Below are 15421 nucleotides of genomic sequence, written 5' to 3'. Positions count from 1 at the left end.
CCCTTTACATAAAAGTTGGATTCCTGAAACTGTTTAAAAAAATGCATTGTGTTTATATGTGAAATAGAGTTAGAATCTAGATGTTGTAAATATGGTTTTTACGTACGTAAAACTGCTGCAGGACACATGGAACTCTTTGTGCCGGACACGCCTGTTCTGCATGAGAAGACATCTAGACCTCCGACTTCTGTCCGCTAAATGGCACTTGCCGTTTCCGGTATCATAATAAAAAAGTTTTGATGGATTTAAATTCCTGTGTAGCCTCACCCAAATCAATATCTAAAAGAAAGCCCACAGAGATTTTTAAAAACGTAATTTATATATGTGTATGTATGATTTATATTTATTTAAATATTTAAAAATCATGTATAAAATCATATATATATGTATATACACACACACACACGTATGTATATAGGAATCAGTAATGTCACAGGGCTCCTTGAATGAAATCACTTAATTGAATAGTTTCCAAAGGGTATGAGCAAGTAGTTAATGGAAGAGGACATGTAGGTAAACATGAAAGAGTTTTATCCTTACCGGTCAGAGAAATGCAGATTAAAATGAGATACTCTAGGGGCGCCTGGGTGGCTCAGTCAGTTGAGCATCCCACTTCTGATCAGGTCATGATCTCACGGTTTGTGAGTTCGAGCCCTGGGTTGGGTGGGACCTGTGCTAACAGCTCAGAGTTTGGAGCCTGCTTCCGATTCTGTGTCTCCCTCTCTCTGCTCCTTCCCCCTCTTCCCCTGATGTGCTTGCTTGCTCTCCCTCTCTCAAAAATAAATAAACATTAAAAAACATGAAAAAAATGAGATACTATATGTTGCTGAGTACATTGGATTTTATTATTTTTTTTCCAGAAGATCCTGTGCTCCTAAGATTGTGGGGAAATGGGTACTCTGATACATTGCCAGTACATTAAAATATATTTGAATGATTGCAGTCTTCTAGGAAAGTAATTTAAAGAAATTTAAAAAAAATTTTTTAAATTTATTTCTGAGAGAGAGAGAGAGAGAGAGAGCGTGTGCGGGCGTAAGCCAGCGAGCAAGCATGAGCAGGGAGGAGGGAGGAGCAGACAGAGAGGGAGACACAGAATCTGAAATAGGCTCCAGGCTCTGAGCTGTCAGCACAGAGCCCAGTATGGGGCTGGAACCCACGAACCATGAGATCATGACCCAAGCTGAAGTCAGACGCTCAACCGACTGAGCCACCCAGATGCCCCGGAAAGTAATTTTTTGATAGGTATAAAAATTAAAGGATATACGCCCCTTGATCTAGCAGTTGTGTGTTGTGTGACGCTCCCCTACAGATGTGAAAACACTTGTCTGCAAGGACAGGGGTAGAGTCCTTCATTGCACTGTCGGTTACGGCAGCAAAAAGTGTCCCAGCAGCTGTCAGTCGTCCCCTTTCCCCTTCCCTTCCACTTCTCTCCTTCCCTCCCTTCAGCGGTACGTCCCAGAATAATTCCTTGCAGGTAGATAGAAAGCTTCCTTATCTTTCATTTATGGATTTATAGAATACTTTGTGCTCTTACTTGTTCATGGATTCCATTGGTTCTATTTTATGTACAAGGAAATTTTGTTTAATCACTTACCTATTGATGGATATTTAATTATTTTCTAATAATTGGCTATTATAAGTATTGTGCATGAACATGTTTTGACCGTGACTTTATAGAGTCATCAGAAATTTTTGTAACTTGTATCTCGAAATGATGTCCTTCTTCCCGAAAAGTTGCAAAAATAGTGCAAAGACTTCCCGTAGATCTCTCCCTCTGCTTCCATAATGTTCAGATGTCTTACGTTATCGGGTTGCAATTATGAAACCAGGAAATAAATATTGATCTGACCTGATTAACCCTTGTGCAGATCTTATTCACGTTTAGTCTCTTTTTCCCCAGTTCAGGGTCCCACTATGGGTCTCACTCTGCTTTTAGTTGTCATGTCAGCTCTTTTTCTAGTCAGGGACAGCTTCCCAGTCCGTCTGTGTCCTCATGACATTGGCACTCTTGGAGACTCCTGGTCAGTTATGTTGTAGAAGGTTGCCTAATTTGAGCTTTTCTGGTGTTTCCTCATGACAGGCCTCAGCCGTGCATTTTATCAAGCGTACAGGCGTGATAGCTCCGCGTCCTCAGAGGGTCCTTCCAGCGAAATTCTGCACGCTGCCTGCATCTCTTTTGAATGAACTGTAACATACAGTAACTAGGTGTTAAATCTATTTCATTACAGTGGTGACTTTGCCTTTCTCCACTGTGAACTTACTACCTTCCGCTTTGGAATGAATGACTTTTGGTGATACTTTTGCTTGGTGATACTCTATTTCTCATGCTTTCACCATTAATTTTACCCACTGATAATTCTTGCCTGCAAGAGTTAATACTGTAGTATTTATCAGGTGGTGATTTTTCTATTCCCATCATGCTGTCCACATTAGCTAACTGGGATCTTGCCGTAAGGAAGAGAGTGGACTCCTATTTATTTCTTTATCTCATTTTAGAGTCAAGGTTACTTATTTTATTCTGTGGGGCATACTCCTTTCCTAACATTGTATTTTATTACTCAGAGTTTTCGGTATTTGGCCAGTGGAAACTCCTTTCTGTCCATGAGCTAGTCCAGGCTCATCTTTTCCTGTCCTTGCTTCAGCCCTGGATTGAGCCATTTCTCCAAGGAGCGTGGCTTCCTTTCATTGGTGAATGGTAGAAGGACACATAATGTGCGCCCTGGGTATGCTCTTTGCCACTGAGGTGCCATCGCTTCCAAGTGGTGTTAGCAGAGTGAGTGAGGAGATGTGTATCTGTGTACAGACACGTGTGCCTGTTTATTGGGCATGTATTAAAGAGCACGAGGCCATGCTCCTCTCTCTCGTTCTGTTTCAGTGCAGGGGATTTATTTCTAGCTTTCCCGCCTCTTCTATGCAGCTCCGTTCTACAGCAGAGAGAAACACACCTCTCATTTCCCATGATGTACCTGTTACTTGTTCAGTCCTGTGAAACGTATAGTATAGTTTTGGGATTCCTAACCCATCCTCCTGTGAAAAAGACATTTTACTTATGAGCAGATAATGTTTAAGCCCTTTTTTGCCTTGACTCCTACAGTATGTGGTCAAAATGCTGCTTTCCAAAGTGAGATTCAGTGTGGTTATGTTATTAATTTTTGATTCAGTTAAATTAATTTGAAGCCTCTTGTATTCCGTTGTGAATTCTGCCCACTTCCTGCCTGGTTTTAATTTTTTTTTTTTTGTATTTTTGTTTTTTTTTGAGTATGTGAAACATCAGCATGGTTTTCAAAGGCAGAACTGTACTAAGTCATTTACTGAGAGAAGGATCAGTGTCCTGACATCCTTTTCCCTGTGCCCACAATCGGTGCTTTTCATCCCATCCCCCGTCTCCCAGGAGCATATGGCATATTCTTCCTTTCTTCCACATACAAACACGAGTCAAGGTGTGAGTTTTCTATCTTGCATTTTGTAGTTATTAATTGGAATTTTACTTGGGAGAACTTTCTTTCCTCCGTACTTATTTATTGAAATATTTATATCAGTATGGACTCATGATCATTTATTCTGTGGGCCGTAATCCCACGGAATAAATTAGACCGAATTCTGTTTGCAGAATCCATGAACTTTTAAAACATTTCCCTTTGTTTTTTCCTTAACTGGTAGCATATCCTAGATACTCTCTTATTTCATAATAGAGACTAGGAGCTGTGTCTCAGGTGGTGGAGATAGTCCTCGCCCGTTTCGTATGGCTGCGCTAAGTACCTCACGTAGTGACCCTGTCGTGGTTTGCTCAAGTGTGTTCCTGTGTGTGGACGTCTAGATGTTTCCAGTGTTTTGTAGTCCCAAGTAGTGCTGCAGTAAGTCAGCTTTTGCACGTGGATTTTTACGTTGTCAGAAGTGTATCGTCAGGATTCACTTCTGGGGTGGAGATGGCCAGCTTAAAGGTCTGTACATACAGAGGTATCAACCAGTGTACTCTATGAAAGGGGGTGCTGATTTGCGTCCTGAGTCGACTCTGAGTGGAAACTGGACATTTCCACGGAACCCAAACAGAGGATTGTCATCGTCTTGCTGTGTAATTCCACCGTTCGGCGGGGAGGATGGGGTCTCAGGTTTTCATCTTCATCTCTCTCCTTTTCTAATTCTTTCTATATGTTTGGCTAGTTTTATATCTTCATTAATTGTTCATGTCTCTTCTTTTTTTTATGTATCATGGATTATCTATAATGTATATCGCAGACATAATCTAGTTTTTCAGTTATCTTTTGACTCTGCTTCTGGTGTTTTAGTGACATCTAAAATACTTTTATAATTAAATTTATAAAATATTTTTTTTCCCGTTTCTCCTGGATATTGAGTCTTACTGAAGTCACAGACTTTCTGTACGCTGAGGGTGAAGAGAAGTTCACCTGTGATTTCCTCTAGTCCTTGTGTGGCTTCATTCTTTTACGTTTGCATCCCTGATGCATTTGGAGTGCATGCTCATGTGTGGTGTTGAGGTAGGGATCGACCTTTGTCTTGCCCAGATGGCTACTTAATTGTCCCAGTGCTCATTATTAAGCATTTTATCTTTACTGGAGTGTTTTTTTTTTTTTTTTAATGTTTTTTAGTTTAGAGAGAGAGAGAGAATCCGAAGCAGGCTCCAGGCTCTGAGCTGTCAGCACAGAGCCCGACATGGGGCTTGAACCCACGAACTGAGAGATCATGACCTGAGCCATGATCTCTCAGAAAGCTTCTGTTGCAAGCTCAACGGACTGAGCCATCCAGGCACCCCATACTGAGATGTTTTGAGACGCCCCCTTTATCATATCTTACATTTCCAAATTTACATAGGTTGAATTTGGTCTTCCTGCTTTATTCTGCAGGTCTGTTTACTTCTTTTCCATCCACTCTGTTTTCTGTGAAAGTTGTGTTTATGAGTTGATATCTGTTAGAGTTAATCTCTCCTTGTGGGTTTTTATTTTTCATGTTTTTTTTCCTCTATGTTCATATATGATAGGTTCTCAAATGAACTTTACTATCACCTTTCTATATAAGCCTTCAGCTACAGTTGTTTGTGCGTGTGTATGTGCTGCATTTTTCTTACTTGGAGAGTGTATTCAAGTCTCATGTTCTCAGTACATTTCTTCTAGCGTCAGCCTAAATTAAGAAGTAAAGTGAGGCAAGCTTAAATCATCAGACATTCAAGTTGTCTGGGAAGAGAGGAATTGCAGGTTGGGAAATACATGCTGCGGCGAGCTCCAGGTAGCATCTGTCCGTGTTTGGGGTGGGCTGAATTTATGGGCAAGGAGTGCAGAGAGGAGGACGTCTGGACACAGTCCAAGCAGTAAGTTCATTGGTCTGAGGATGGGGAGAGATTCTTGGAGGTATTCATTGGACAGGAAATAACTCTGTGTATTCTGTAAACGGGGCATTTACTGGCAGTGTCTTTCAGCTTGCCTTGTCTGAGGGTTCTTTTGTGACATTCTCCATTTATATCATCTGGTGCCATTTTATTTTTTGAGAGAGAGGGAGGGAGTGAGAGAGAAAGAGCGAGAGAACGCACATATGGGTGAGATCAGGGGAGGGGCCGAGAGAGGGAGAGAGAGAATCCCAAGCAGGCTCTGATGGGGGGCTCAGTCTCACAAACTGCGAGATCATGACCTGAGCCGAAACCAAGGGTTGGACAGTTCATCAGCTGAGCTGCCCAGGTACTCCCCACCTGCCTCCCTTGTAGTTTGAAATCCTTTCACCCTTGCAACTTGTGTTTAGTTTTATTAGCATAGTCACAGCACTGTTTGGTGTATGGATATTTTTAAGTGTTAAAATATCGTTGTCAGTTGTGGCTTTAGAATTAAAGTGCTCTTTTCATATTTAATCCTTTTGGCTTGAGTTCTGCTTTGCTCTCTTTTTCCTGTTAGGCCATTTATATCCCTTTAATTTTAGCCATTCTGAACTATGCTTAAGATGTTTCTCTTGTATGTAGAATTGAAGTCTTGTTGTTTTGTTGATACTACTGGTAAATGTGGTCTCAAGTCCGTGGTGATATTTTGTAATTCTATGTTATTCGATATTTGCTGTGTTTCCCTATGAAATGTATACATATATTGTAATTAATGACCTGTTATTTAGGAACATTAGTATTATTCTGTGGTTACCTTTGTCTTTATACCTTTTAAATGCCTGTATTGCTCTGTTACCCACTTAATCATGCACCCTCTGTTGTGTTAGTTTAATGGCACCCTTTAACTTCTGACAGCCAATGAAGTTATTTTACTTTCTCACCTCCTTTCCCGCGTCTTCACTTTTTTTTTGCATTGCTTCTGTTTTATCACAAGCTCTTAACATTTGCACATTAATCTTCCAACTTTCAGAGCTTAACATCCCACTTTTATTTTATTTTTATTTATTTATTTTTAAATGTTTATTTATTATTGAGAGACAGAGTGAGACAGAGCATGAACATGGGAGAGGGGCATAGAGAGGAGGAGACATAGAATCTGAAACAGGCTCCAGGCTCTAAGCTGTTAGCACAGAACCCAGTGCCGGGCTGGAACCCACAAACTGCGAGATCATGACCTGAGCGGAAGTCAGACACTTAACTGACTGAGCCACCCAGGCGCCCCAGTACCCCAGCTTTATTTTAATATTAGGCCTACAGTTATGTGTATGGATGGCCTTCTCACTTTGGCTGAAATTTCCCTAGTCATTTATGGGGTGCACTTAGCCCAACCTCTGGTAGATTACTCAAGAAGGAGTAGTGATTCTTATGTGTTTAAAACTGTTTTTAAAAGGCACTCATACTTGAAGGACAGCTTGGTTGGGTATAAAATCCATTATTCATACTTCCTTTCACTAAATTTCTAAAAACAGTGCCATTCCATTGTTGCTTTGCTTTGTATTTTGCTTTAGACAACTCTGATGCCAGTTAAATTCGTTTGTCTTTGTTCATTATTTTATATTTTATTACTTATTTTATTTTTATTGTATTTTTTTGCCTAGAGGCTTTGAGCTTTTCCTTATCTTTGAGGCCTAAGAGTTTTCTATGTTTGGGAGTGGTTGTTTTAGGCGTTGGTTGGCGCTTTCAATATGTAGATTCAGATCTTTTATTTTTGCAAATTTCTCTTGGATTATCAGTTATTTATTCATTCTATCCCCCTCCTTTTTTTTCCCTCTTTTGCTCAGACTCCCAGTTTTATGAATGTTAATCCTTCTTTCCTGTTTTCTAATTCTACCTATTCTTTCTGACATTTTTTTAACTTCTTTCTTTATCTGAATTTTATTATTTTGACTGTTTTACTGTATTTCTTCAATACTCTCTATTAAATTTTTATTAGAGTTTTAGGATCATTTTGGGGTAGGTTGGTTGGGAGGGCTCTTTGAAGGCCTAAGTCTAATTCAGATGAGTTCTGCAATATTTATTCATAGTCATTAAGAGAAGAATATTCCATACATAGCAGAAAAATACTAAAAATCCTATTCTTACTGGTAACTACCATTCTAGTTCCGGCTCTCTTTCAGGCAAGATCTAGTTTATTACTAGGAATGGAAATTATATGTCGATAGTGTTCGGTTTGGAACTAGTCGACAAGAGGTTCATTGTGATCAGAGGTGGTGGATAGAGTAAATTAATTATTTTCCAGTTAGGAACTTGTGGATCTGAAGTCAGATGAGACTGGGTGGCATTGTTGTATGTGGCCTAGGCCACCTTGTAGAATAGGCTACGGTGTGGGGAGATCCTTTTAGCCATTTCTTGGAGCAAATGTTGCCATTCATTTCTTATGTGTTAGACTCTGTGAGAGGCACTGGGGACATGGACCCCGTCCTCTGCTAAGAATAAGCCTCATGAGAGGAGATCTTTAAATGCAGTTCCATTCTGTGTTAAATGGCTTATAGGGAGACTGAGGTGTAATTCAGTTGCATCGTTCCTGGAAGATGAGTGAATATTGCTTTTGAACCTTATTGGAGGAGCATCTTCTAGAAGACAATCTATTATCGATTCTGTTGAATTTTAAAACCTTTTTATTTTGTAGTAATTGCAGTCCCTCAAGCTTTGGTGTTTTTTAAAAAATATATGACATCAGGGGTGCCTGGTTGGCTGAGTTGGTAAAGCATGGGGCTTTTGATCCCAGGGTCATGAGTTCGAGCCCCATGTTGAGCATAGAGATTACTCAAAAAAATATGATGTTATGTTTGGTTAGTTTTCTTATAAATATGTGCCAAATCAAGAAAGACTGAGGGTGAATTTCCTGCCAGTAAAGCACTGTAAGCAGCGTTTGATTCTTTACACACATTGCTTAAACCACGACTATTCTAGAAGACTAGTCTGTTTTAAAGATGGTTAAAACTAGGACAGGTTGTCACTTGTCTGGAATTGTTCTTTCAATAAGTAAGACTTTATGAAGACTGAATGTTGTCTGTCACTGTCTGCATCTGTGATTCTCTTTATTCTGATTGAAAGAAAATCTTTACTTCCTGCAAGTAGCTTTATATAGAAATCTGGCACAACAGAGCAATTTTGGATCAAATCTCATGCCTTCAAACTCTTTGAAAAACATAATTTAACAATGATTCTTTTCAGCCAGGTGAGGCTGTTTCTAACAGGGCAGCATTTAAACCTGTGTTTCTTGTTGGCTCCCCTGCAAAGAGGTACCTTGTTTTGTACCTCTTTGGATGGGATTTTAAAGAAAACAGTTTTTTTGATACTGATGGCATTATTTAATATATGAAATGAACAATTTTTTTTGTGTGAGAAATAAAAAAACAGGTTAGGAAGGTGCGTGGTTTCAGTTTGTTTGTTGCATCACATTGGTTGGGGATATTTAGTTCAAGCCTCTTTCCTCGTAGCCCGCCTCCACTCAGTTTTTTTAGTGTCATCCTGATTGCATGTACAGTTCTTTGAAAAGATGGCCTCCCTGGGTAGACGAATCTCTGTAAGGAATATTTCAGAAAGTTGTTAAAATAACTCCTCTAAGTGTGACCTGGAGTCTGAACTATTTCTAGGTAGCAACATCCTGTGCATGCTGACCTTTCGGAAATCTCGTGTGCTTATTTCTGTGTCTTCCTCCCCACTCTCCCTCCCCACTCGCCCCTCCCCGCCCCCACAGCTCTGTCACTGGGCAGGCTCAAACCAGTATCTGCCTGCATCTAAATTCTGTGTTCTTTCCATTTTATTATGCTTTGCAAATTTATTGAATTCCTTCTCTGTGGCAGGCATTGTGTTAGAGGCCAGGGATTTAAAAAAAAAAAAAAAAAGAATAAGGCAGAAGTCCTGTCATTTACCTGATAGGAAAGACCGTATGCCAGTTATCAGTTGACTGTTTCTCTGCCCCAGAGATGGCCTTGACCAGACCAGAACCTACCTTGTGAGAGTTCTCCCCTGTTAGCCACTGCAGTATTAGCTTTGTCAATAGGGGGCGCTGGAGAGAAATGGGAAGGTGGAGCTGTGGGAGAGCTCATTTCTGGGTTCTAGGGCTCTTTCCTTTTTCCTTCCCTGCCAGAGCCTGCGGTGGGTGTGGAAGGTGTGGCGCGGCTCAGGGATGGCCTCGGCCCTGCCCCCTTTCCATGATCCTGCAGGCCACATCCCTCGAGAAATTCTGGTTCTAGCTGCACGGTTCCATGTGTACCTGCCTGATGTTCCTTCCGTTCCTTCTCTGACTGGATAACATTTATTTTTTTAATCATTCAGATCTAATAGCACTTCTCTCTTAAAATCTTCCTTAAACTTCCAGCCCCTGTTTCATTTCCTAACTTCTTGTACTTCTTTAAAGAAATCTGTAAGTCAGTGGCGCCTGAGTGGCTCAGTAGGTTGTGTCCTGCTCTTCGTTTCGGCTCAGGTCATGATCTTGTGGTTCATGAGTTCGAGCTCCACTTCAAGCTCTGTGCTGGCAGCACGGAGCCTGCTTGAGATTCTCTTTTTCCCTCCTTCTCTGTCCCTCCCCTGTGTGCTCTCTGTTTCAAAATAAATAAACTTGAATAAAGCAGCCTATATTTACCATACCTGTATTATCCTATTAGAGTGTATTCTCATTTTTAGTTGGCTTCTATTCTTCTCTCCCTAAAAACTGCCAGCTCTTGTTTATTTCTGTATACCCATTGTCTGGCATAGCTTCTTGAATGCTCACTGAATGAATTTAAATCCTCTGTTATATCTTTACTGCTCGCTTCTGCCTACTAAACATTATTTCTGAAGGAAAATAATAGCTCTCCTTTATTGAGTAATGGGTGAGGCACGTCTGCGTACATTGTCTTATTTAACCTTATTTTATTTTAAACTTGAGGAAACAGGTGCGTTTAGGAGGTTAAGTATCTTGCCGCTAGGTTTACATGCTTCAGAAGTGATGACTTTGGGTTTTTTTTTTAAACCTGTGTCTTCAAAGACCCTTAAATGTAAAGAAGATGTTAAAATTTAAACAAGTTTTTATGTTTCTCTTGCTTTTTTAAAAATTAGTATGTTCCTAATGTTTTTTTTTTAATTTATTTTTTTTTATATTTTTTTTTATTTATTTCTAGGAGAGAGAGAGAGAGACAGCGTGAGCAGGGGAGGGTCAGAGAGAGAGGGAGTCACAGACAGAAACAGGCTCCAGGCTCTGAGCGGGCAGTCAGCACAGAGCCCGATGCGGGGCTCGAACCCACGAACCTCGAGATCATGACCTAAGCGAAAGTCGGACGCTTAACCGACTAAGCCACCCAGGCGCCCCCCTAATGTTTATTTTTATTCTAGTTAGCATAGATCCATTAGATTGCCATACAGCCCAGCATTTGGTTAAAAATTCCTAGTTTTATTTATACTTAGAGATTCATCTGTTAGCAGGAAGTTGCTTATGGATCGTGTCTTGTCCTCTTCAGAGTTGAAATTAATAAAATGGTTCTTCCATCTCTCACAGTTATTTTTAGGGAAAGAATATCATAGAGGAAAAAAACCCATAATGTCCATTTTATGATTGTTGTGTAATTCCGTCTGGGGATAAATGGTGTTTTCCGTGTCATTGATTGTTGTTTGTTAAAGGTTTATGTTGTGACATTGATTTTCAAAGTCATAGATGCTTTATCCAGGAATCATTCAGAATGGAATGGTAAGAAATACTGTTTTTATTGTATAAGGCTTCTGTTTTATAAAGCTGGTCTTAGTGTTAAAAAGTAGCTGATTTTTTGAAATATTGTTGGTTGATCCATAGACTTTTTTTTTTTTTTTGAGACAGAGAGTAAGCAGAGGGAGGGGCAGAGAGAGGGAGAGAATCCCAAGCAGGTTCCGTACTGTCAGCACAGAGTCCCACATGGGGCTTGATCTCATGACTGTAAGATCATTACCTGAGCCGGAATCAAGAGTCAGTCACTTAACCGACTGAGCCACCCAGGTGCCCCGATCAATAGACTTTTTAAACTATTTTTTTTTGCCAGTTATGAAATAGTAGCTTACAGATTGTAGAACATTTGCAAAATACAGTTTAAACGTCATCCGAAATGCTCATGTGGTGGTTACAGCGGTGAATGTGTTATGATTTGATTTTCCAGTCTCTTTTCTGTACTGGTTTCTCTTTTACATAGAAGAAACCAATTTTAGTGTTTTTGTACCCTAGTTGGAAAAAAAAATAGTTGAGTGTGTTACATGATATAATACTCATTTTAAATGGCTAATGTTTCATCATACAGATCTGTAACCAATGTACATTCTTTGGCCAAGTACTTAGATTTTATCCAGCTTGTCACTTTTGACAATAAATATATTATAACCACCAAATAAACCAGTGTGTTTGGTTATAAGTCTCATTGTTCATTTCTGGTTATTATGTATTTTTTAAGTAGATCAGATTCTCAAAGGTGGAACTTGGGGTCGAAGAATGAGCATTTTAAGAACCCTGGATACATTTTGTCTCATTGTTCTCTAGACAAAATGTATCAATCAGCCCCTACCAGCAGTGCATGAGAGAGGGGGAGGCGCTTTTCCCTCCCGTGTTTTTGGAATTACAAATTTTGTCTCTGCTAACTTAATGGGGATTGGGATGATACCTCCTTGTTTTAATATGTATTTTTTGATTATTGATGAAATTAACATTTTTGTATTTATTTGGGTTAGTTACCATTTACATTATCTTTATTATAGATGACGTGTTTCAAGTATACTCTGGTGAGCTTCTTGTATGTTGATAATCAACTGTAAGAGAACTTTTAAAGTCAGGACTTCTTTACCATGCTCATGAAAACATTAATCAAGAATAAATTTTACTTTCAGATCTTGAGAAAAGGTTACACAGATCTGATGTGAATTCATTTAATAGTATGTTGTGCCCGCTGTTGTCTCCGTTAGCCCTTTTATCAGTTGATTAAAAAAAAGAAGTCAAGATCAAATAGGTTTTTAAAATAAAATGAACTATTTATTTATCCAAGGGAATAGACAGCAATGACTTTGGATTTCTTTAGGAACTACGGGTAAGTAAGATGCTTTATGACCACCCCCAAGAGGTTTCGTGGTTCCCATTTGTTGTCCTGTCTCTTGTCTTGGGCTCTCTGCAGCTTTTCTTCCTGAATACTTGCACGAATCCCTGCAGAAAACAGGAGTTCGTGGTGGCTGCTGCCCTCTGGGCCAGCAGCCCGGGAGCAGGCGCCGGCGCCGAGAGCAGGTGCGCGGGCAGATGGCGTGGTGGGGCCAGCCGGCCTCTGCAGGCGGTGCCCGAGCAGGAGATTGATCATCCGGCCGGCTCCGCACAGTGGTCCGGGGTAGGAGGAGCGGGAAGAGCAGGCTAAGTGGAATCGGAGCTGGCAGAACACACACACACACACACACACACGTCATGTGATCTGCAGTCTTGCCGTACTTCCTTACCAGCGCTCTGAGCCACGGGCCTCAGCGCTCGCTGCTTTGTCTCCTGGCCTCCTCTCCTGTCCTGTATCTACATTCAAAGGAGGTGATAATCCTGGCTCTAGAAAGGGCCAGACGCAGCCATCCTGAGTTACAGAGGGTCTTTAGTCATCGTTGTTTACACAGTGGAGCGTGGACTCCGAGTCAGTGTACAGTCATTATGTGCCTCAGTCTTCTTTTCTTTCTTTGTAGTGGCCTCCAAGATGGGGTGTGTGTACCCCTGGAACAGATTAATAAGAGCACTGGTTTTCCTTGCTGTTAATACTGGGACAGTGGGACAGTGACTGAGGATTACTGTCTCCCTTATTAAAAGTTTTGAAAAAAATTTTTTTCTCTAAGTCAGACTTAATAGAGTACGTACAATGTCTTGAATTTGAGGACAGTTCACGCTACTTCTTTGCCAGGATTTTATTATGAATTTAAAAATGTCAAAATGACTGAAGACTCCAGGAGTGGCTAGCATGGAAGTATTTTTAGTCTGTTATTTAACCTCAGAGTTCACCTCGTGTTTTATATCTGTTTTAGGCAGTTTTCTATTTGGAGTCCCAAACATCAGGAGATCTTGTGAATTCTGTCAACAACTAATAAGTAAATGTAATTTGTCTCTGGTTTTCTTCATCTTTACTTCTTTTTTTTTTTTTAAGTTAATTCCAAGTTTTATTTTACATGAGCAACGTAGAGGGGCAGAGAGAGACAGAGAGGATCTTAAACATCTTCTGTTCTTGGTGCAGAGCCCCATGCAGGGCTCAGTCTCATGAGTCTGGAATCATGACCTGAGCTGAAATCAAGAGTCGACCACCCAACTGACTGAACCACACAGGTGCCGCCTTCTTTACTTCTTTTAAATGCTTACCTATAATGTCCAAAACCATTCTGGGCTTTAGATATGGTATATTCTGCAGAATTCCTGTCTGAGTCACAGAGGAATGAGCTATTTTTTGGAACTCTGAGACTTCATGATTCTTCTGGTTTGAAAATTCTGAAGCCTACTGTGAAAACCACCATGGAAAGCTCACTGACCGGGAACATCGGCTCTGAGACTTGATAGTGATGATCATTGTCACATTTCCTTCCCCCTTAGGACAAGTTATTTTTTGAAGCTTCAGTTTTAGGGGGTTGTTGGTTGTGGTGTTTTTAGCAGTCCAGAACATGTCTTCCTTAATAAAACCTTCTGAATGAATTTGGAAAACCAGTATTTTGAAGGGTCACAATGAAGAGAAAGTGGGAGTTGCCGACAGGGTTAAGAAGTTACAGGAAAGCCAGAACTGGCCACGGAGCAAGGGCTCAGATATCTGCCGCATCGGAGGCAGTAGCCCTTCAGACTCCCAGGTGGCCTCTCAGTTGGCATCCTCTATTCTCATTTTCTTAACAAATATTTTAGGTGCGCAACTATTAATTCCTTTTCTGGTTAGTCTGAAATGCTGACCATCCCTGATAATTTATCCACTTATTCAGATGAGGTCACAGAAATCCCTTGGAGACTGAGCTCGTAGAACTCTCTCCCAGCTCTTCGCCGCATTTACGAAGACCAGTCTCAGCAAAGAGACCATCTACATCACTCTGAAGGGCTGTGCTGTTGTTGCAACAGGCCCCAGGGGAACCTTCTGGGGGGACTTCGGTCACATCAGTGTAGAGCTCAGTCTCCCTGGAAGGAAGAAGGGAGAGGCCCTGAGTGTGAACAGTAGCCACTTCTCTTCTACCTGTTTTTACATACAGAACATGGTCAAGGGCATCACTTGGGCTTCTGTAACAGGATGAGGTCCGTGTATGCTCCCTTCCCCGACAATGCTGTTATTCAGGAGAAGGGTTCTCCTGTTGAAATCTGGAATTTCTCGGGTGAAAAATGCATCTCTGGGGTTCACATGAGGCCAGGTGTTGGCTAGTTCAGTATCTCAGACCCAGAAAGATGAGTTAATTCTTGAGGAAAATGACATTGAAGTTGTTTCAAACTCAGCTGCTTTGATTCAGCAAGCCACTGCAGTTCAGCAAAGGATATCAGAAAGTTTGTGGATGGTGTCTGTGTTTCTGCAAAAGGAACTGTTCAGCAGGCTGATGAATAAGATCTAAGCCGTCTGGCTACAAAAACAGCAAGGTGATGGATGATTTTCAGACTTATTTGCCATACTTTAAGCATGCAGTGAAAGCTGTATTGATTCAAGCTTGTAAAACAAAATTGTTTTTTAATGTTTAGTTTTCAGACAGAGACAAAGCACGAGTGGGGAAGGGGCAGAGAGAGAGAGAGATGGAGACACAGAATCCAAAGCAGGCTCCAGGCTCTGAGCTGTCAGCATGGAGCCCGACACGGGGGCTAGAACCCACGAAGCATGACATCATGACCTGAGCCACAGTTGGATGGTTCACCAACTGAGCCATCCAGGCGCCTCAGGGTTTTTTGTTTTTTTTTTTTTAAACAAAAACAAACAGAACTCTCAGCAATTTAATCTTTGTGCGTGTTTTATCAAGAGAAACAAAAACCACCACTTTCCTCTCTCCCAGAAACACAGAGTGAAGAAGAGGACAAAGGACCAAATCATCTTTCCAGATAGATGTGTTTCTCCTAGGGACACGTGTTCTGTACTTAGGTCT

At 40.8% G+C, this 15421-nt stretch overlaps 1 protein-coding gene and 1 non-coding gene across 8 annotated transcripts in view; both read left to right on the top strand.

Moving 5' to 3' along the window:
* The window catches only part of CDKAL1 (CDKAL1 threonylcarbamoyladenosine tRNA methylthiotransferase), a 700075-nt gene that overhangs the window by 119358 nt on the left and 565296 nt on the right, over nucleotides 1–15421 (top strand). The window lies entirely within an intron of this gene.
* Nucleotides 8065–8137, top strand: TRNAK-UUU (transfer RNA lysine (anticodon UUU)). Its single transcript has one exon. It is a non-coding gene; the product is annotated as a tRNA-Lys (tRNA).

The sequence above is a fragment of the Crocuta crocuta genome, unplaced genomic scaffold, assembly GCF_008692635.1.
Source record: "Crocuta crocuta isolate KB4526 unplaced genomic scaffold, BGI_CrCroc_1.0 scaffold145, whole genome shotgun sequence".
NCBI lineage: Eukaryota > Metazoa > Chordata > Mammalia > Carnivora > Hyaenidae > Crocuta > Crocuta crocuta.
This window is presented reverse-complemented; position numbering and strand designations above follow the sequence as displayed.